Here is a 24,264-nt window from a genome sequence, read left to right as displayed (position 1 = left end):
TCGAGCTTCTTTTTTTGAAACATACTGTTGTACTAATTGGGCATAGTCTATCTGAAGTTGAGTTCTTGAATACAGCAACCGTAAAGTAATCTGTGTCATTTCCAATAAATTAAGTGAAGTGCAATCTTTTATATTCACTTCGGATAAAATGTGATACTGTATTTCATAGAATCTTAGAATTTTTCTCCCTGACACCAGGAAAATTCATACTATTTTAATAATGACTTGGCTAGCTTTGCAAGCTTCTTGAGGCTCAGAAGAATTCTAAGTTTCATTGGTTTTGGTACCGGTGTTAGTGCTGTGGTTCATACATAGAGCACCTCAGTTAAAAATTGTTGATGGATTATTTTTTATCTAGTTTAGGAACTTCATTATAGTAGATTTTACAGTCAGTGTATTGGTTAATTGTTGCTTTCAGTTTTGTTCAGATGACTGCTTAATTTGTGAAAGTCCCCAATATTTGCTAATGATGTTATTAAATACTGTCTATAATGCATGCCAAAATGTATTTTGAAGCCCAAATGCTTCCTCTTGCAATTTGTAATGCAAGGATAGACTGTCATTTCAGTCCAATAGTGCATCTCTTACTGGTACAGAATCACTTGGAAAGATACAGTGTTCTTCCTGGGTAAACCCCTCCTGGTATACTTTAATTATTGTGTTCAAAGTGAATTCCCAGAACATGGACACACTAGTTCAAATATAATTATTAGAATATAATGTATTTAAAAGTACAGTTGAGTTTTACAATTTTTGATTAACCCCTTTACATTTCCACTAAGAACTAAAAAACTGTTTTGGTTGCTGTTTAATACCTAGAAAAGTAGAAAGGTTATCCAAAATGATATAGATTTGAACCCTTTTTATTTTCTAATTTCTTCTAGTTAGGAGTTTACTCATTTGTTTAATCGTTCAGTTAGACAAAATGGACATTGACTGAACATCTGTTATATACCAGATGCTGAATTAACTGCTGGAAGAATAAAAATGAGGAAACTGTTTCCCCTTTTAAGGGGTTCATTGGAATATATAAGGAAATGATTGCAGATGGAAAAATAAATTAAGTGATCAAACTATATAGGAAACAAAGGTAATGCGATAGTAGCCAGAGGAGAGAATGATTAACTGTCTGATGGGTAAAAGGATCAGGGAAGTCTCATAGAGGGGTTAAAATCTTAAAAGAATAATAGTGAACATAGTAGAAGGAAATATGTGCTCCCTTGGGAATATACTATACCCTGGGAAGGGGAAAGTTAGGAAGCAGAGGAGCTGCCTAGGGTGCTGCTGATATAATCTGACATGATAGAAGACGGGACCATGGCGTTGGCTACAGAAATGAAGTCAAATACATATTAAAATGGAAGAATTATCTAATTTGCTTTCTCCAGATTTCAGACTGATTTTGTAGTCCCCCCACTCTATGCAGTGAACTTTATTTCCTTATAAAAAAGGTAGAGGCTGCCCATCCAATGTGAATTCCTCAATTGTCTCCCCAGACTTACTGTCTTTACTCTGATTCAGAGAATAAAGCATTTCTATTCCTTTCCAAGGGTAACTTGAAAAAACTTTTATGCTTCTAATACTGTTTCCTCAAGATTATTTGTAGAACTAAGATCTTCTCTTCATTTCTCCCTTCCAGTTGGCTTAGTTTTCTCATGTTCAGCAAGCAATTATTATGTTCTTCACATGGACCAGATAACTATTCTAGTCATGGGCTGAAAGTGTGAGATAGGGAGTGATGACAGTATTACAAAACTGTTTTTTTTTTTTTTTTTTTTTTTTATGAAGGCTCTACAGACAGAATAGTTTGTCTTCACTCCACAACTTTATTGCTTAACCACTAAACTCTTGTAAGCAAAACTCTCCCTCTGTACTGAAAATAATTTCTTAAAAGATGCTAGTAACCTCTTGCAAAATTTGTGGGCATTTTTAATTTCCACATTCTGCTATTATAAATACTATTACTATAATACTAGCTTTGTGCCAGGCACTGATTTCATTATTTTACTTAATATTCAGCAACTGTTTTAGCTACACTTATTATCCCTGCTTTACAGTTGAGAATACAGGCTTTGAAATTTTGAAGGACCAAAACTCAGATAAGTAGCTTAACCAGTGTCACAGGGCTTAGTGAGTGACTGGTATGTGTCTGGTAATCATCTCAGAGTTGTGATGTGTAAAACTTTGCACCCCAAAGTGTACCCGCTTTTCACATTCTAGGTATTTCTGCTCTCCTCTATTATTCAAGCTAAAGATCCACTGCTTATCCTTTGTTGTGTTGCTAAACTCCTCTGATTTGCTTTTGAAAGTTATTGAATTCAGTCTCTCCTGTTCCCATTGTCAGTTCATATCCTATTATGTCATCATGTGACAGTAACATCTTCTCACCTTTTTTCACTCGGTCTACTGTATGGCTGCCAGGATTATTTCCCAGAAATCTAGATTTGATCTTGTTTTTCTCTTAAATGAAAAAACAAAACAAAACACATGCACACATTTTCTAGGCTAATCGTTGCTCACAAAATACAGTCCACATTTCTTTAGCTTGGCATTCAAGGCCTTTTTTGATTTATTCCCATATGGTTTTCTTCTGTACTGTTTTAACCGTACACATGTCAATATATCTGCCTCTTTGCATAGTTCACTTTTTACACACAGTCCTTCTCAGAGGATTGGGGGAGAGTTTGCCAATTTAAAGCACTAACTCCCATTCCTCTTCTTTCTCTGTGGAGACTGTATGCCCCTACTTGAGAATCTTTTAGTCAAAGAAGAATGTTTGCTATTCCTTGAACATGGCATGCAGTTTCACATTTGCTTGACCTTGCATAGGTATTTCCTTTGCCTTGAATTGCATTTCCAGCACAGTTTATCTATAGAAGTCCTAATTCTTTAAGGTTGAGGTCACATGCCACTTCTGGAGATCCTTCCTTATCCCAGTGGGAATTAATTGCTTCCTTCTCTACTTTTTTACATCTTTATTTTATTCTTTTCTAAATTGCACTTACCATTGTCTTACTTTATCTCTTTGTCCAGTTTCTTCCCCCTTCACTAGATCTTTAGCTTCTTGAGGGCAGGAGTCCTGTTTTACCCATTTTTAACATCTCCTTCCCCCAGCATCTATCAGATAATCACTGAAGCATTAATTGACTGGAAAAAGGGAGTGAGAGACATGGGAAAAGGAATAGTACAGTATTAAGGAGATTAGAAGGAAAAGAGTGCTTTAAGTTTGCTGTCCTGAGGGACAATGAAATTGGTGGTGCCGTAAAATGGAGAAGTCATTTGGGGAAGGATGATAATGAGTTCAGCTTTGCACCTTGAATTTCAAGTGATTATATAAATATGTAAAAGGTGGCAGAAAATACTAGAATGGAGGTTTTAGTTGTTCTGAATTTCTGATCTGATTGCTGTGTGTATAAGAGGTTGAGAAAGGGGATATAAATGGAGAAAGAGCTTAAGATTTGAATGTTTGAGGATAGATAAGATGATGAGGGTGTATATCATAGGGTAGGAATCAATAAGAAGAAAGGAGTCAACAGAAGAGAAGAGAGAAGATTGTGATCTCTTAAGCTAAAACAGTTTGGATATTTGTCCCCACCCAAATCTCATGTTGAATTGTAATCCCCCGTGCTGGAGGTGGGGCTTGGTGGGAGGTGTTTGGGCCATGGGAGTGGATCGCTCATGGCTTGGTGGTGTTTTTGTGATAGTGAGTTCTAGCAAGATCTGATTGTTTAAAAGTGTGTGGCCCTCTTACTCTTTCTCACTCCCACTTTACCATGTCAGATGCCTACTTGTGCTTCACCTTCCATCTTGAGGAAAAGCGCCCCGAGGCCTCCCTAGAAGCAGATGCTGGCACCGTGCTGCCTGTATAGCCTACAGAACCAATAGCCAATTAAATTTCTTTTCTTTTAAATTACCCAGTCTCAGATATTTCTTTATAGCAGTGCAAGAATAGCATATTACAGAAAATTGGTAAGTGGGAGTGGAGCACTGCTCTAAAGATACCTGAAAATATGGAAACAGCTTTGAAACTGGGTAACAGGCAGAGGTTGGAAGAGTTTGGAGGACTCAGAAGAAGACAGAAAAATGAGGGAAAGTTTGGAACTTCTTAGAGACTAGTTGAATGGTTGTGATCAAAATGCTGGTAGTGGTACATACAATGAAGTCTATGATGATGAGGTGTCAGGTGGAAATGAAGAACTTAGGAACTGGAGCAAAGGTCACCCTCATTATGCTTTAGCAAAGTATTTGGCTGCATTCTCTTCATGCTGTAGGGACCTGTGGAAGTTTGAACTTAAGAGTGATGACCTCTGGTATCTGGCAGAAGAAATGTCTAAGCAGCAAAGTGTTCAAGATGTGTCCTGGATGCTGCTAACAGCCCATGCTCAGATGTAGGAGCAAAGAAATGACTTAAAGTTGGAACTTATTTTTAAACAGGAAGCAGTACATAAAGGTTTGGAAAATTTGCAGCCTAGCCATGTGGCAAAGAAAAAGCTTTTTCAGGGGAAGAATTCAGGCAGGCTGTAGAGTAACCACTTGCTAGAGATATTTGCATAATTAAATGGATGCCAAAGTGCTGATACCCATGACATTGGAGAAAAGGCCTTCAAGGCATTTTAGAGACCTTGACAGCAGCCCCTCTCATCGTAAGCCCAGAGGCCTAGGAAAAAAGAATGGTTTTGTGTGCCTGGGCCAGGCCGGTGCTCGCTGCCTTGCACAGCCTCAAGACAACTGCTCCCTGCATCCCAGCCACTCAGTCTTCCAGCCTTGCTCAAAGGGGCCCAGGTACAGTTCGGGCTGCTACTTCAAAGGGTGCAAGCCATAAGACTTGATGGCTTCCACATGGTATTAAGCCTGCAGGTGCACAGAATGCAAGAATTGAGGCTTGGGAGCCTCTGCCTAGATTTCAGAGGATGTATGAGAAAACCTGGATGTCTAGGCAGAAGCCTGCTACAGGGATGGAGCCCTCACAGAGAATCTCTATTAGGGTGGGGCCAAGGGGAAATGTGGAGTTGGAGTCCCCCAGAGTCCCCAGTGGGGCACTGCCTAATGGAGCTGTGAGAAGGGGCCTACCATCCTCCAGACCACAGAATGGTAGCTTGACTGGCAGTTTGCGTGCTCTACCTGGAGAAGCCCCAGGCATTCAACTAAAACTTGTGAGAGCATTCCTGGGGCAACCCTGCAAAGCCACAGGGCAAAGCTGCCCAAAGCCTTGGGAGCCTACCCTTTGCAGCAGTGTGCCTTGAATGTAGAACACAGAGTCAAAAGAGATTATTTTGGAGCTTTAAGATTTAATGACTGCCCTGCTGGGGTTTGAACTTGCATGGGGCTTGTAGCCCCTTTCTTTTGGTTGATTTCTCCTTTTTGAAATGGCAGTGTTTATCCAATGCCTATATCCCCATTGTATCTTGGGAGTAAATAACTTCTTTGTGACTTTACAGCCTCATAAGTGGAAGGGACTTGTCTTGTTTCAGATGAGACTGTGGACTTTGTAGTTGATGCTGGAATGAGTTAAGACTTTGGGAGACTGTTGGGAAGGCATGAGTTTATTTTGCAGTGTGAGGAGGACATGAGATTTGGGAGGGGCCATGGGCAGAATGATATAGTTTGGATATTTGTCCCCACCCAAATCTCATCTTGAATTGTAATCTCCAATGCTGGAGATGGGGCATGGTGGGAGGTGTTTGGGTCATGGGAGTGGATCCCTCATGGCTTGGTGCTATCTTCGTGATAGTAAGTTTTCACAAAATCTGGTTATTTAAAAGTGTGTGACTCCTCCCCCCAGCTCTCTCTTGCTACTGCTCTGCCATGTGAGATGCCTACACACGCTTTGTCTTTGCTATGAGTAGAAGCTCCCTGAGGCCACCCCAGAAGCAAGTACTGGTGCCTTGCTTCCTGTATAGGCTGCAAAAATGATAGCCAATTAAACCTCATTTCTTATAAATTACCCAGTCTTAGGTGTTTCTTTGTAAGAATGCAAGAATGGCCTGATACGTAAGCCAAAAGAAGAGTTTTGAATTGAAGGGGATGCTAGACTGTTGTATTGAAGTTGAAGTCCAGAGAACCAGGTTCTACTTTAATCTGAGGAAGATGTGGCATTGTGGCATGCTGTTTTACCTATCTGGGCTTCTATCTCCTCACTTCTAAAATGCATACTACTTTATACTTGTAGCACTTTAGCCTTTTATCTTTATAATTCTCACATATCACTACAGACCTGGAATATTGAAAAGGTTAAAAAGAAAGCATTTGTAGCCTTATTAAATCACTGTGAGTAGTATTCCCACAAACAATAGTGAATACATGTAGGAGTGGTGGTATTTCATAGCACTTTAAACTTAAATTACAGTCAACTCTCAATTTCCTTTTAATGATCAACCTGCAGTGACTTGCTGCCTCCTCCTGCTTCCAGGTGTCAGGCTACCAAGAGTAAGACTGCGAAAATCTCAGTGGGGTGAGCGAATGATTTGCTTGCCTGTATATCTGTGCCTCTGTCACCAAGCTATTAAATACAGTCCATTCTCAATTACCTGCCTTAAAAAGATGAATAATGGTAGAAGAATGCTAAATGTATAATCTAAAATATTTATATTGGTGAGAAAATATTTTATGTTCCTTTCTCTCCCACAATAGATTGATGTATATTTTCTTCTACATTTTATTTGAATTATTAGCACAGATTTTTGTTTCCTAAGCAAATACTGTTAGTGGAAGAACATAAACAGATTAAAATATTTGTTAGATAATCTGTATGAGTAATTGAAGTTGACTGTTAATGCTTTCTGGGTCATATACAGATACTGTTATTTGTGGTTTTTTTGTTACAGTGGCCAGGTTAAAGTTGAATGGCTCCTTAAAAATTATGTCTGTACAACAAATGTAGTTATAAAATTACACAGACATAAAAGTAAATTGAAAATAATTATGTAAAACTAGTTAATATGTATAAAATTCATATACCCAAAGTAATAGGGTTGAAAGATAACCTAAATATAAGTATATTCTTCATATTCCTCTTTTAGAGGCTTCCAGCCAGATTGCATAAACTGAGCAATGTACCTGGAGTGATGAAATTTATATAAAATATAAAATTGAGGATATTCTGACACTTTAAACATATCCTGTTAAAGATGTCGGTAAGAAATACAGAAAACATTTTTTTAGCCTTAATTACCTGGATTTTCAAGAATCTGGCTCCTTCAATTACTTTCCTTTTTTTTTTTTTTTAACCCCATTGTGTTAATTTGGATTTGTAATGATTTTATTAATGTCAACCAGTATAGTTTTGATGACATGGGTTAATTGTATTTATATATATATTTTATGATCACATGGGTTAGTTAATACTGTTGTGATTGAGGAAGGCATATATCTTCCTTCAGGGATTTTCTGTTGGAATATAGCTATATCAGTGTACAGTTAAAAGACAGTAGTATTTGAAGCACATGCCAGTTATCTTTGTAAGGGACTCTGATAGCTAGAGGAATTCAGAAAAAATGGTAGATCAGTAAGGAATGACCTAGAAGGAAGATCTCTTAGAAGTGAGGATATAATGACACTTGTAAGACTTTTGCATAAAAGAGTAGCGTTCAAATAGGTAGAGCTCTGCACCAGGGTTTTAAAACTTATAACTTAATTTTTTGAATGAACATTTTCCTGGTACATTATTTAGTATTTCAAGATAATGTTGAGAAAAAGTTAGCGATAAGTTTTGTATTCCTGTATATAAATTCCTTAACTGTTGAAGAATGATTACATTACAGACAGGCTCTTCTGGCCTTAGAAGGTACTGCTGGACTGAAAGATTTGGGGCACACTGTGAAATACTAATTGTTTGTGTGTACTTGTGACTATGAGTCTATAAATGTCTGCATTCCAGACTCCAGCATAAATAATTAGTAATATTTTTCTTCCATTGTTTTGTAGTGCATATGTCTCGCACCTTCAGTAATACTGTTTAATGGAAGGAGTATGTATGTTCAAAGGCCTTTGTAAATTTATCAAACTTATTTCTAGAAGTATGCAGTCTGGAAATAGAGGATATAAATGGGGTGGGTGGTGTTTTTGTTTTGTTCTACACTAAAATCACCAGATTTTCTGATCTCAAAATTTAAACATGTAACCTGACAGAATATTTGAAATGAAGATTATCCTGAGAACCACAGAATGTTTCATTGCCAAATTCAGACACTCTACCCAGCTCTCTAGTGATTTAGGTACAGGATAAATAGTGTTTGTGGAAATTATTGCATTATCATATCAGCAAAACAGGACTTCAGGGATTTTAGTCATCTTGCATTGAATCCAGTGAAATTTCATGTGTTTTTTATAATGAATAGAGAATGAAGAGACATAGAAGCTATAAACAAAGAAGGTTGCCAAGTAATTTAGTTACTAAGAAGCAACAGCTTGTCAGATAAATGTGTATTTAGCTGTTTTAGCTTTGTGCACATACATATTTTTGTCAGTAGTTTCATACTTCAAATCACATCTTAAAATAGTATTGCTAATTATTTCCATGCTTAGTGTTCGACCCTCATATACTAAAATTTTTAATTGCACTTTTTTTCCACTCATAATTCTATAATGCACTTTCTAATATTCACCACACTACCATCACCACCACCCCCCTCCCTCAAGAAGAAAAAAAAGGAAAAATGAAAAACTCTGAGGGGAATGGAGTTGCAGGGAGAGACTCCAGTGGTTGGAAACACCTTTTGAGGTAGGTCAGCTGTGAACTCTTAACATTTAGCTATGTGGTAGTTTCTGGATAAGTAACCAGGTAGCAGGTGGAATATTGTGAAACTGTTTGTTCAGTGTATGTGTTGTAAGTTTTTAATCATATCTATCACATGTATTAGTATAAAATTATAATAATGGATGTTTGAATACTAAGCTATTTCCTACCTTGTTTATTTAGAGTGACTTATTACTGTTAGCTATAACTTTCAGTGGTGTTTTCGAATGGCATAACAGTACAAAGCGGGTCAGATTAATTCTTATGTCATATAAGGTTTCATATGTTATATAAGAATAATTCTTACATGACATAACAATTTGTAGTGAGTTAAATTTTAGATTGGAATAGTTTTTAAAATACTTAAACCACCTTATTTTAATAAGAACCTTAACATTGTCTTTTTTCTCATGGGAAAGTTTGTTGTTTCATGGTCATGTTTCAACATTGTTTTGAATACACAAGTATATATTATTGTTTTACCTAGCAGAATGAAAAAAGTTATATATTTGAAAGGATTCTGATTGTTCTTCATATCAAAATTAAAAAGAGATGATTAAGAGATTCGGGTAAACTGTGGCAGTTGCCTTTTGCTATGCATTCTTTCTTTTAACAGTTACTTTGTTTTACTAAAAAACTCTACTTGATTTTTGATTCCTGGAGGAATTTTTTGCATACATCAATAATTGTTTTTATATTGGAAAAGTACCACAGAGAAAAAGTGTAATTACCTTTAAAACAAATATATTGCTGCTTTAAAACAAATATATTGTGTTCAACTGGAGTGTGTGAATATGTATGAATTTTGGATACGTATGTGCATATATAAATCTAATGTTTGTTTTTAAGAATATTTGGAAGCTACTTTAGAAATTAGTAGACCCCCCTCAAAGCAGGAATTTTCTCTGCAATATCAGACAGCTGTCATCCACCATCACTCAAACCTTCCACTCATGGGTAGGTTATTCACAATGGTTTGTTCCTTTGTTGAGCAGCTACGTTTGTTAATAAAACTCTTACATTGATTTAGTAAAAAATCTAATGAAAGAATAACTTTCTGCAGTTAGTCCTAGTTCTTTTATTTGGTAAGTTTTTGCAAATAAAAAGTAGTAGATGTAATCAGGCTGGACACTGCTGTATGCTATTAAGAGATCTGGTTACCCTTCTCTTCTTATACACATGCCACTCACCAAGTATTTATTGAGTACTGGTTATGTGTCCAGCATTGTTGTAAGTGGTAAATGTTTAATTGTCTTTGAACACAAGAAATAGTAGCAGCAGCTTCCATATTTTGAATAATGTGTGTTGGGGAGTGTGTTAAAAACATTACTTAAATTCCCATTGTCTTCCTGCATACTTAGGAGAATATGCGTTAATACACCTGTGTAACTGATGAGGAAAATGGGGCGATGCCTAACTAGCCCAAGGTCATATAGGTATTATGAGAGAGAGACAAGTGGGGTTCAGACTCCTTTCTTTGTTTCTGATTCTAAAACCCATGCATTTAACCCTTCACAGTCTTCCCAAAGATAGCATCACGTAGAAGATAAATCACATGGCTAGGACTAAATGAGTATTCTATGTATTGTAGAGTATTGATTTGGAACCCCCAGGAACCAGGTTATTAACTGAGATCTGAAATGTGTAGCCATTTCGATACAATTATTTCTAGAGCTGATTCCTGTTTTTTTTTTCTAGCTTGAGAAAATACCAGCTATTAACTTGAGAAAAAGTTAAAATATGTTAACTTTTTCTCCTTGGCTAGGGTCATCATTATGAATATTGATTTTTGTATTGGGGGTGGGCTGAAGACAATTTATTACTACCCTCTGTAATACCTCACTGCTCTTTTGATTCCTATATGCCTCTGCGTTACTTTTGGCTGCCACTTTACAATGCAGTTATTATCCCTATGTTTAGTGGTGCTTTAATTCTTTATTTTTTTTTTTTTTACTTTTATTGTGCTGTAGAATGGCAACTGTAAGTGTGGACTTATGCTAATTTACATAAAATAGGATAAATAGGTTGTGATTATGAAGAATTAAGAGGCCCTGCTGTGCATAAGATATGTGAATAAACTTGGTGGTGATACATACTTTGAATTTTTATTGTCATTTTTTGGAGTGCTTACATTTGAGTACTGGTTTTCCAAATAGGTAATTGCCTCATAGCATAGTTCAAAATAGGTGAAGTATGACTTGATAGAGAGTTGGCTTATATGTATGTAATATGGATAATAGGATTATATGAAGATAGCTAATAAGTTACAAAATATGGCTAATATGGACAAAATAACATCTAATAAGGTACTGACTGCATGGTGTGAAGACAGTCTAGTATTGACTAAAAGCATGGTATTGGACCCAGACAGATCTGAATTTGAATCTTGATCCTGCCTTTGAGAAGTTTTGGGCTCTGGACAAGTTGTCTTTTCTGAGCATGTTTCTTCATCTCCTTTTGAGATAACACTTATTTGAGAATTGAAGGAAATGTTTGTAAAATATTTTTTACAGTTTTAGCACATAGATATAAAGAAATAGATATACGTGTTCTTATTTGTATGGTCAATAAAAGCAAAAGAGATGAGAATAGAGAGATTGATATGAGCTAGAAAAAAATCATAGAAAGTGGAGGATTGTTTCAACCTTGGATGGGTAGAATGTAGTTAAATCTAGAGAAAATAGGGCTTGAATAAAAACATGAAACATTTTCCTGAAAGGAACCATAAGAATATAGAATTTTATGTGGGGAGGGGACAGGAGGAGGGATAGCATTAGGAAATATACCTAATGTAAATGATGAGTTAATGGGTACACCACACCAACATGGAACATGTATACATATGTAACAAACCTGCATGTTGTGCATATGTACCCTAGAACTTAAAGTATAATAATAAAAAAAAAAGAAAAAAGAAAAAAAAGAAATAAAACCTATTAATACAGAAAAAAAAAGAATATAGAATTTTAGTATTAGATTTGTAGGATAAGGGTAAGTTGTTGAGGACCTTCAGAACTACAGAGAAGACGGTAGATGTTATATAAAAATTTTCCTTTATTGAAAGATAGCATAGATCCAAAAAGTCTGTTATAAATGTACAGTTCTGAGAATTTTGACAAATTGAACACATGGGGTATCAGAACCCAGATCAAGAAACACAATATTGCAAAACCCTGGAAGCTCCCATTCTATTTCCTTCCAGGCACTACTTCCCCAGCCAAGGAAGGCACTATCCTGACCTTTAATGCCATAGATTAGTTCAGCCTGTTTTTGAACTTTTTAAATGAGTACATCTTTGAGTGCTCAGAGTATGTACTCTTATTTATCACCATAGATTACTTTAGTCTGTTTTCGAACTTTATAAAATGTACTCATGCAGTAGATGTACTCTTTTTATAAAGTTCAAAAACAGGCCAAACTAATCTATGGTGATAAGTAAGAGTGTATACTCTTTTGTATCTGCCTTCTTATATCTGATGTTATGTCTTATCACCATGTTGTATATAGAGAGTTAAAGTTATTTTAATCTAAGTCTGCTCATGTGTATCAGGTATGTTATGATGTGGATGGATTCCTTAGGATTGTCAGTGGGTTTATATGAGTGGACAAAGTTTGAAGTAATTACAGTAATTCCACCTTAATTTAAAAATTTTAAATAATCTTCTCCATTTATCTTCTCTGTCTTCAGCCTGACCTTTTCATTGAACAGGTTTTGGCCAGTTAATAATATATCTCGATAGGTTAATTTTTATTTTTGTATGACTGTTAAATGAAAAATAATCAAATTACTTATATAGACTTCAAAACTACAGATTAGAAAGTTGAAAAAATTAGAATTGCAATCTAGTAGAAGTTTTGTGTTGACCTAATTGTGTTTCTGGGATGATTACCAAAATCAATTTAGTATTTCTACAGGGAAAAAGGGAAGATGATAAACATTGTTTGGTCCTCAGTTCGACAATATGCTCACGTGAAAATATCAATATTTGTTAATATGTTAGATTTACAACATGCAATTGTAATTGTGCATCAAAGTAGAAAAGTTAGAATACAAAATAAAGATGCTTCTATGTGAAAGAGCAGACATATATAAATATCTTTTCTGATTCTCTATTTTAAGAGCTCAAAATGAACCATTAGAACTGTGTTATACGACTCCAGGTTTCACATAAGGGAGAAGTTATAAAGTAATGTCCTGGATTTTCTAATAGATATGTTAGAACTTTATTAGACTGAGAGTATCTAACATCCCATTGATACTTAACAACCTATCTCTGTGTGATTGTTTCTCTTTCTACCTTGTTTTTCTCAGTTTCTCTCATTGCTTTCTGTTTCTATTTTGCTATTTCTAGCCTTTCTTCAGACAGCCCTTTAAATAGAACATGCTATATAGATGAATTATATTTTTCTTTTGTTGTACTTCATACTTTTTTATGTTCCTTGATTTAAAATAAGTTCTAATATTTAGATTTTTTTGTTGTTTTCAGTGATTTTTTTCCCCCTAAGAAATAGTGACATGAGAGTTGGAATAGGAAAAGATTCCACTGCCTTTCTTTTGGTGCTTGTCTCCGAGAAATTTAAACCAAGTATTTTGTAGGAAATCAATTAAATATCTGACAGCAACTTGGCAATGTGTGTTGTTTAGCATAGACTTTTAAAATAAAGAAAATTTTTACTTATTTTAGTATGCAAAAGCACTAAGTAAATATGAAAGTGAAACAAAAATACTGAAGTGTAGAAGGTGAAGTTTCTGATGAAGTACATTTTCTAAATGCTGATAAATATTAGTATTAATTTATTTTAAATACTTGAAGTGTATTAAATTTTTATGCATACACTCTTTGAAAGTGTGGAAAACAATGAGTTGGGAATTTCCTGAAGATGGGAACACTTAATATAACTTTGACAGATCCTTGCTGACTCTGAGTCTGGACTATTTAGTTCACTAAGCAGATTTAAACTGAGTGTAGATTATTAGCTACCAAAAGAATACTTGTTTTTAGTGGTGAATTTTAAGTGATTGCTTGATTCTATTAAGAGTGATATAATGCTGTAAATGTATATTTTTAACCAGGATTGTATTTTTTATTGCTCTTATATACACCAACACATCATTTTCCTTTTTCCAACCATTTTAAATGACTTTCCATAGAATAAAGCTGAAGTAGTGCAGTAACCTGATGACTGTTCCACATGATCTGAACTTTGTCTAAAGTGATATTTTGATTATTAAAATATTACTAAATGTAGTTTATGGAGTGATGGATTAATTTAGCAGACATCCCAGAAATTATATACTTACTAAGTAGTTGTTGTTTTCTTTTAAGCATTCTTGCAAGGGACAGGATCAATGGAACCAACATCATTGGTTCCATTGATGTTGCTATTGTTCAAAACATTTTAAAATTCTACTAGTGAAGATTGCTAAAGTTTGTAAGGCCTTTATGGTTATCCTTTATATTATTAGTCCTTCAAGTTGCCGTTTGGTTTGTCCTTCGAGGATGAGTTGGAGTTTGGGAAATGGTCAGATATAATCGGGCTCAAATTTGGGAAGTTATTAATTCATTAATTTATTCACTCATGTATTGGAAAATAATATATTGAGTACCTGCTCTTTTCTCAGCACTGTTTTACATACTGGAAGGTGGTATTTGCAGGGTAGGTAATTAGTTTTAAATAAATTACCACTGTATGCAGTACTGCTATTGTAATGTAGTCCCTGATTATTTCTACTACCATTCTCATTTCCTAACTCTCCCCTGATTCACTGTGTTTAGTGAAATAATTTCTGTGCTGGTCATTCCTAATCATATTTTCTTCGACCCAAATTTGTACTTTATCATATTCTTTATGGATTGTTTTTCCTCCTATATTTGTATTACTTACTCCCTCACTCTGTTTAACTCTGTTCAAATGTCACCTTATCATCAGTGAGGCCTTCTCTGATCACTCTATCTGAAGTAGCTCCTCTCTCTGTCACTTGTCTTTTTTTTTTTTTTTTCTTTTTTAATCGCATTGCCTTTTTTTGAGACAGGGTCTTGCTTTGTCACCCAGGCTGGAGGGCAGTGGCACAATCATGGTCTACCGCAGCCTCGACCTCCCAGACTCAAGTGATCCTCTCACTTCAGCACCCCCAGGTAGTTGGGAGTACAGGCACATGCCACCAAGCCTGACAAATTTTTTTGGTATTTTTTGTAGAGACAGGGTTCTGCCACATTGCCCAGGCTTGTCTTGAATCCTGGACTCAAGTGATCCGTCTGTCTTGGCCCCCAAAATGCTGGGATTGCGGGTATGAGCCACTGTGCCTGGCATTATTGCTTTTTCTTTCATAGCATTTGTCACTACTGACATTATGGTACATATTTCTTATCTCCCTGGAATGTAAGTTTTGTGAGGAGACAAGTACTTTGTTTTGTTCACCATTGCATCATTGGTGCTTAGAACAGCCCTGGGACATAGTAAGTGCTGGATAAATATTTGTTGACTGAATAATTGACTATCAAATTTGTGTTTTAGCTTGAGGGCTCCAGACCAGTTTTGCTGCTTACTCAACATCATAACCATGTAGTCAAGTACATCAAACTTAATATCTTTCAAACTGGCTAATTATCTCATTATTCTAAAAATCTTTCTGGGTTAAAAGAAGTATTTTAATTGGGCCAAAGAAGACACCTAGGAGACATCTTAACCTCGTTCCTTGTCCTTATTCCACATATCCAATCTGAGACCAGATGGTAATGATTTTATCTCTGAAATACTTGCAAATTTGTTTTTTCCCTTTCTGTTGCCGTGCCTTTATTCAGGCCCTTATTATCTTTCCCGATGATTCTATTGACTTCGTAACTACTCTGCCTATTCTAGTTCTGTTCTTTTCCAATCTGTTCTCTTCTCTGTAACCAACAAAGTTTTCCAAAAAGTCAGTCTTCCCTCGCAGAGTTGAACATCTTCTTCATTTGGGCTTTTATAATATATTGTATTTTAACTTTCTTATAATTGGTATAATTTTATTCACATGTCCGCCTCTCTATCACAGTAGACAAATATTTGTGGACCTTTACTGTGTGCTGGGTACTGATTCAGCAGTGAAAAAAATATGTTGAGTCCCTACCTTTGAGGGACCTATAGTCTGGTGGTGAGAACACAGACAGTAAACACGTGAATGCAGAATTTTAGGTACTGATAAATGCTCTTAATAGTGTAAAATCAGGTATGTGAAAAAGAGTCATGGCCGGGGGGGTCGTCAGAGAAAGCTTCTCTTAAGTAGTAATGTTTAGTTGATACCGACTAACAAGGAGGCACCAGGTAAAGGAGGAAAGTCTTCCACGTAGAAGGAAAAACTAGCCTAAAAAATGTGACTATCAAAGAGACCAGAAAGAACCAGTATGGCTAGTGCTTGATGAATGAGAGAGAGAGTATAGGAATATGAGATTAGGAGAGAGAGGGAGACAAGTAATAACTTGGAGAAGGTGGTACAACTGCAAAGGGAAATCATTAGAGGGTTTTAGGCAGGAGTGTGATATGGTGAGATAATTTCAAAAAATCACTCTGCTGCTTGGACAATAGACTGTAGCCCTCGGAGCAGGCACTCCATAGCACATGTCATTAAATCAATGTTAACTGAATTAATAAGTGAATGAATTAATTCTTTCATTTTTGTTACAAGACAGGCAAGATTATTCCATTTGAATAACTTGAAACTGAAGTAGTGTATTGTTTTTCAAGACGAGGTAGCAAAACCAAACATTGTGGAAATGATAGTGGTATTAATAGATTTCCTATTAAGCGATGTATGTATAACCCTAATTAATATTTTTGAGTTATCAAGTAATGCCTGATTACTAATTTTAACAACAATTCTTTTCACTGTGGGTGGAAATGCTGTATTTAATGGGTATATAACAGAGTATTCTGCCAGTTTTTCTTAAGGTTGAGGTTACAAGATAATCAGACTTTGCTCTTCAGGAACCTCCAGTTAGTTGCATGTTATTCAAAAAATGTAGACTGAATGGATGATTGAGCTAGACTGACAAATCAAGAGGCCCAGAAGGGACTTCTTAGCCTTATGTAATCTTTGTAAAAAATTATTCTGTTCATTTGATCTACTTTCATGCTGCTGTTACAGTTAGGTGCTTTAATTTAGATGTTGAATGTATCCTTGGGAATATGTAGAAGTACTGAAAATAGCAGAATGAGTGAAGTTAACTTTAATTTCAAATAAATTTTCATTCTGGATATGAGCTCTCCCCTTCCTCTCATTTATGTCAGTCTTTCCCCTTATTCAACTGTAACTGCCACTGTCGTCCCACCCATCCAGCACCAAGATATGTGGGCTGTGAATGCTTTGGAAACAATCATTTTTTCTTGGAGCTGAATCAGAATGGCTTATAGGCAGATTTGGGGGAAGTTCTTGTCTTTCATTTCACAGCTTTTATTCATATGTTCTTTGTACTTTTTTTTTTTAAGTGAATGTGATCCCTGCAGTCTGTTCTTTAGCATCTAGATTTTCAGCCAGTTGTTAAAATTAAAACCCTTTTTAACCCCTTTTCTTTTTTTTTTCTCTTTTCTTTTGTTTTATTTTCTTTCTTTGAGACAGACTCTTGCACTGTCGCCCAGGCTGGAATGCAGTGGCACGATCTCTGCACACTGCAACCTCCACCTCCCAGGTTCAAGTGATTCTCCTGCCTTAGCCTTCCGAGTAGCTGGGATTACAGGCACCCACCACCATGCTCAGCTCATTTTTTGTATTTTAAGTAGAGACAGGGTTTCACCATGTTGGCCAGGCTGGTCTTAAACTCCTGACCTAGTGATCCACCCAGCTCGTCTTCCCAAAGTGCTGGAATTACAGGCGTGAGCCACTGCGCCTGACCCCTATTCTTGCTTTCTAATTCTGTGGATTTAATAAACATTTATTTAATAAATATTTTATTTATTTTTGTGCTAGGCACCGTGCTAGATCCTAAATATTTTTTAAAGAGGCTATAGCATGAGCATGTGTGTCTTTGTTAAAATAAAATCATGGTTCGCGGTTGGCAGATGCATGAGAGCCGCTGTGGTGGAGATTGCTCAGCAATCACCACACTCTTTCCTCTGAGTGACACTGAGGGTTCATAATCCTCAGGGTAGTATTCCTGGAAGCACTAGGGCCGACACTAGAGTTTAAACCTGATTTGCCATAACAAGTATAATTGAATAATGTCTGTTTTGGTTTGTTGACTGAGGGATATTTTGTAACTTTTAGCAAATAGAGGAGTATTTAGTACTTATTTAATTGTATTATTTTTTACTGTTAGCATTTTCCAGAGAAAGTTTTATTGGTTAGGTGCATCAGGGGCATTGAAATAACCTAAAATAAATTGGAGAAAAACTATGAAAAAATTTGGCTAGTGATTTGTCTTTTTTAAAAAATTGGTTCATGAAAGTGTTTGGATGTAATCTAATCAATTGAATACTCTTAAAAATGTAATTGCTGAAAGTAGCATGGATGTGATTCTTAACTGATACAGTTATTTATTTGATATTTAGCCCTTAGTCTGAGCAGGACATTCTTAGTAAGCCAGACTTTGCACTAGAGAATGGCTTTTTGGGTTCAGAAATAGTGTAGGTGAAGATCATTGGTGTGGAATTGTAAAATAGAAGCCAAGTAAGCAGAGTTTAGAGTTCAGAACTAGAAGAAACTTATAGAGATCACTTAATTTTGAAAGACTTTTAACAAAAGAAGGCGGCTCTCTATGTACGAAAGGTAGTTTCCATTGTCAATGTACTTTCAAGAGACTGACAGTATTAAGAGGACTAGTTAAACTAGTCCTGCATTATATAATTTCTCTGCATTGTATAATTCAGTGTGGAATTACTGGTTATATGCCATATATATATAAACTGAGTTAAACTAGTCAGTAATCTTCCCCAGGACCCCCACTGGTTTTATTTTATGTGTACCTACATAAAATACGAACTGCAAATTATGGGAAACCTTGTTATTTTAGATCTTACTGGTAATTTGTACAGGTCTGGATCAACTACAGTTTGCCTTTGTGATACTGTAAAAAGTTTTTTTTTTTATGTAGATAACCCTAGACTTATGATGGGATTACATCCTTATGAACTCCTTGAACTCATTGTAAGTGAAAAATGAGTATTTGTAGACACAATGGGTTGCAAAAACAATATCCAAAAAATGCTAATGACTGGGTGCACTGTAGAGGGTTGGTTCTTTCTGTTGCCCCGGTTGGATTGCAGTGGCGGGATCATAGCTCACTGTAACCTCAAACTCCTGGGCTCAAGGGATCCTCCTGTCTCAGTCTTCTAAGTAGCTAGGACTACGCACGCACACCACCACGCCCAGCTAATTAAAAATTTTTTTTTTTTGTAGAGATGGATGTCTTGCTGTTAGCCAGGCTGGTCTTGAATTCTTGTTCTCAAGTAGTACACCCACATTAGCATCCCAAAGTGCTGGGATTACAGGTGTGAGCCACCACGCCTGGCCTGTTTACCCTTGCGATCATGTGGCTGACTGAGATCTTGACTCACTACTTCTGCCCAGCATTATGAAGGAGGATCCTACCACATGCTGCTGCTCGAGAAAATATCAAAATTCAGAATTCAAAGTACGGTTTCTATTGGATGCATGTTGCTTTGCAACATCTTAAAGTAAGAAAATTTTAAGTTGAACCATCATGAGTAGGTGACTGTTTATGTATTAATTTTAAGCTATTTTAGAAAATTAGCCTATCACTCCTTTTTTGAAAATATACATTCCTGATTATTACTGTGAAATGAAAACTGAGTTTGTAGAAGGGATAATCGAAAATCACATTCCTTTTTTTTTTTTGAGACAGAGTCTCACTCCGTTGCCCAGGATGGAGTGCAATGGCGTGATCTCGGCTCACTGCAACCTCCGCCTCCTGGGTTCAAGCGATTCTTCTGCCTCCAAGCAGCTGAGATTACAGGCACCCCGCCACCATGCCCAGATAATTTTTTTATTTTTATTTTTAGTAGAGATGGGATTTCGCCATGTTGGCCAGCCTAGTCTCCAACTCCTGACCTCAGGTGATCCACCTGCCTCGGCCTCCCAAAGTGCTGGGATTACAGGCGTGAGCCACCCCGTGCCCAGCCAAAATTCATGTTCTTGCTCCATAATTTGCAAGCAAATACCAGATGTGCTGTCAAGTTTTCTGAGCCTAACTTTTTTTATTTGTGAAAAGGGATACAATATTGTACATCTTACAAGGTCATTATGAGTATTAAGTGAGAAAAATTATTTGTTTACAGACCCCAGCATATGTCTGGCAAATGCTTGGATGAAAACTCTAAGAACAAGTGTTAATAAACAAATAACAGTTATTTATCCATTCTTTTGGTCAGGGACATTTGTGTTATTTGTAGTTTCTTGCTATTATATACAGTGATTTTATGTATAGTCTTGTATATGAATCCTACTTATATGTAAGTTTCTCTGCATTATATAATTTAGTGTGAAATTAGTGGTTATATGCCGCATATATGTATGTATGTATGTATGAGGAGAGAGAAAGATTATCCATTTATATGTCTTTATTCTGACAGTGGTAATATATAGGAGTTGTTGATTCATACTTTTGTCAACCCTTGGGATTATCAGACATTAAAAATATTTCATTATGAAAAATTTCAAACATACATATAATTCGAGAAAAAAAAGTATAAAAAAAAGTATAATGAGCCCTCATGTATTCTTTACCTTCAACCATTATAAACATATTGGACCATCTTTCTTCATTTGTATATTCTCCCACTTCCCTCATGATTCATTTTGAAGCAAATCCAAGGTATATATTATTTCAGATCATCAGTGTGTATTTCTAAAGGATAAGGACTTTTAAAATACATAACCACAATGACATTAACACAACTGAGTAAATTAACAGTAAGCTCTTTGTAGGTCAGGCACGGTGGCTCACTCCTGTAATCCAGCACTTTGGGAGGCCGAGGTGGGTGGATTGCCTGAGCTCAGGAGTTCGAGACCAGCCTGGGCAACATGGTGAAACCTTGTCCCTACAAAAATACAGAAAATTAGCCAAACATGGCAGTGTGCGCCTGTAGTCTCAGCTACTTGGGAGGTTGAGGCAGGAGAATTGCTTGAACCCAGTAGGTGGAGGTTACAGTGAGCCAAGATCGCGTCACTGCACTCCAGCCTGGGCGACAGAGACCCCGTCTCAGAAAAAAAAAAAAACAACAGTAAGTTCTTTGTATTATCTAATACTCAGTCAATGCTCAAATTTTCCTGATTGTTTTACAGATACTTGGAGTACTTTGAGTAATGATTCATACAAGGTCAGCATACTATATATGTGTGTACACACATATACTATATATATATGTGTACTATATATGTGAAAAAGCAAGTTTCACATAAGCATGCTATATATAGTATATATACTATATATACACTATGCTATATATACTATGTACACACTCTATATATATACTGTATATACACTATATATACTATGTATATACACTACATATATATGTGAAAAAGCAGGTTGTTCATCTAGATCACCTTCCTTTTGGGTAATCTGTTTTTCTGTCTATATTTCTTTCAAACATTTTGTTTCAAACATTTCTTTCAAACATTTTGAATAAAATGTGTTTAGATGGTTATTTATTCTGCCTTGGGATTCATTGGGCATCCTGATTCTAAGTATTTCAAGTCTTTGAGTAATTCCAGAAAAGTGTCAGTCGTCGTGTTTTTGAGTATTGCATTTTCCCCGTTTTGTCTTGTTACCTCCTTTATGAACTCTCATTAAATGTATGTTAGACTTTCTCATTATCTTTCTTGGTTGTTAAACTTCTTTATGTGTTTCATCTCTTTTTTTCTGAGAAGCCAAGTTCTGTATAATACCTTCAGCTAAGTCTTTTGTTCATTAATTCTTTTGCTAGCAGTGTTTATGCTGTTCATCCCTTCCACTGACTTATTTCAGTTATGATATTTTTATTTCAAGAAGTTCTACTTGGACTGCCCTCCCTCCCTCCCTTCCTTCCTTCCATTCTGTCATGGATCTTTTCGATATCTTTTTTTTTTTTTTTTTTTGAATGCTCTCTTAAGTGTTCTTCTCACTTCTTTTTTTCCATTAAGCCAGAGGTTTGCAAATTATGGCTTGCAAATCTGGCTTGCTATTGCATATGTAAATAACATTTTATTGGCACGTGGCTATGCTTATTTGTTTTAAGTTTTATCTGTGGCTGCTTTGGTGCCATCATTGTGGAGTTAAGTAGTTGAAACAGAGACTGTGTGACCTTTAAAGCTTCAAGTGTTTACTGTATGACTCTTTATGAACAAGTTTGCCAGCTCCCCTGTTTTAGATATATAAAACATAATTATTATTTCATTGAATAATTCTGATTTTTAGTCTTTTTATATCTTTTTTTCTGGTTTCTATTTATAATGGCTTATTTTGCTGTTTACTTGTATGTTCTTGGTTTTTGGTTATGCCCTATGTTTGTTAGGTTACCCAGGCTAAGTAAGGGTGGTTATCTGGTTGGATTGATGGTTGAGTTTGCTTCTGCCTGCTGCCTGGGAGCATTATAGACCAAGGGCTACTTTAAATTCAGATTCTCACCTTGGTGTTTTTTTCCCTTAACCATGCAAGAGTACATTTATATTCCAAAGTCACATGTGGTGGCTTCAGAGTCTCAGCAGAGTCTCTTTTGTTTGTTTTGTTTGGTTACCCAGAACTGCTTTTCTTTGTTGTTTACCTCTGTTGGATGTTCTTTTAATTTACCTTTTTTCTTAGGATGTAGACTTTTTTAAGGTCTAACTTTATGCATAATGAATTCCTTGTCTTACATTGACTCAAGGGTTAGCCTACAGTCCTCATGGCCTGCTCTTAAGCTTTGAGAATAGGATTTCATGTGGGTTCTCTAAAGCAGAGCTTCTGAAATTTAATGCTTTGTTGGAGGTCCGAGACACCATCTTTAGATTCAGTGATTCACTAGAACTCATTATGGCAAAAAGATATGACACAAAATCAGCAAAGGGAAAAGATACATGGGGCAAAGTCTGGGGGAAACCAGCACAAGCATCTAGAATCTTCCCAGCAGAGTCACACAGGACTTGCTAGTTCCCTCCAGTTATGAATTGTGACAACCCGTGAAATGTTGTCAACCAGGGAATCTCGTTAGAGACTCAGTGCCCAGGGTTTTTATTTGAGGAATTGCCAAGTAGGTACCCTCTACCTGGCAGATAACAAAATTCCAAACTTGCAGAACAAAAGCAAGTATTTCGTATAAAACATACTGTTTGTATAAACAGTTTAGAGAGCCACCTTACCAGTTTAGAGAACCTCCCAAAATTTAAGTTCCTGTATGCCAGCTGAGGGTCAACCTTGTAAGCAGGCCTTTTTAAAGATAAGCAGTTAGGCCTGCTGGGTTAACTTTTTTTCCTGCACAAATACACAGTTGACCACCTGGGGATTTTACCATAATGAAGAGTCCAGTTCAGTAGGGCTGGAAGGGCTCAAGATTTTGCATTTATGATATGCTCGCAGGTCATACCTATGTTGATTGTCCACAACTACACTTTGGTAGCCAGGTAGTTGTTCTTAGGGCCAGAAACCCTTCTTTTCATTAATGTTTTTATCCTAAATGGTCAAAGTCTTTTATTCTGAATTAGTGGGAAAATTCTTTGTTGTGGTTAAATTCTTTGTGTTGACAAACTATTTCTGGGGCAATATGGTTTACTTTTGGTTAAACTTTTTCCAACTTAAGATCTAAATTTTACACCTCTACATATTTTGTGTCTTGGAAGAATGGAAAAAGTAACAGTTTCAATAACTTAGTTATAGAAAAGAGTGCAACATTTTCACTTTGGTAGTATTAATTATATAGGTCCATAGTCTCTTCTCCACAACTTTGAAAACCTAAAAACTCTGAGAATGGAAACTTTTTCTGTAAATAACCTGACCTGTTAAAACTGACCTGACCTAAACTCATTTCATATAGCAAAGCCTGACTGGAATTTGTCGTCTTAATATTTATCTCAGTGTGTCTAGTCATATGTTTTTCCTAAAAGAAATAATAGTTTTTGAATGGGTAATGTTGTACAAAACACTGATTCTGTGTAAAAACAGGATACCTTATAATGTAGTCTGTGTAAGAGGTTACTAAGATACATGAACTAAAGCAGGGGTTCCCACACCCCTGGCTGTGCACCGGTACTAGTCCACGGCCTGTTAGGAACAGGGCCACATAGCAGGAGGTGAGCAGCAGGCAAGCATGCATTACCACCTACTCTGCCTTCTGTCAGATCAGTGATGGCATTCGATTCTCATAGGAGCATGAACCCTATTGTGAACTGCACATCCAAGGGATCTAGGTTGTGCCCTCCTTATGAGAATCTAATGCCTGATGATCTGAGGTGGAACAATTTCATCTGAAACCATCCCCCCACACTTGACCCTGTCCATTGAAAAACTGTCTTCCACAGAACTGGTCCCTGGTGCCAAAAAGTTTGGGGACTACTGTTGTGAAGTGTCTCAGTGATACCTGATGAC

This window comes from Mandrillus leucophaeus, unplaced genomic scaffold, assembly GCF_000951045.1.
Source record: "Mandrillus leucophaeus isolate KB7577 unplaced genomic scaffold, Mleu.le_1.0 Scaffold119, whole genome shotgun sequence".
In the NCBI taxonomy this organism is placed as follows: Eukaryota; Metazoa; Chordata; class Mammalia; order Primates; family Cercopithecidae; genus Mandrillus; species Mandrillus leucophaeus.
Note: the sequence above shows the minus strand (reverse complement) of the source record.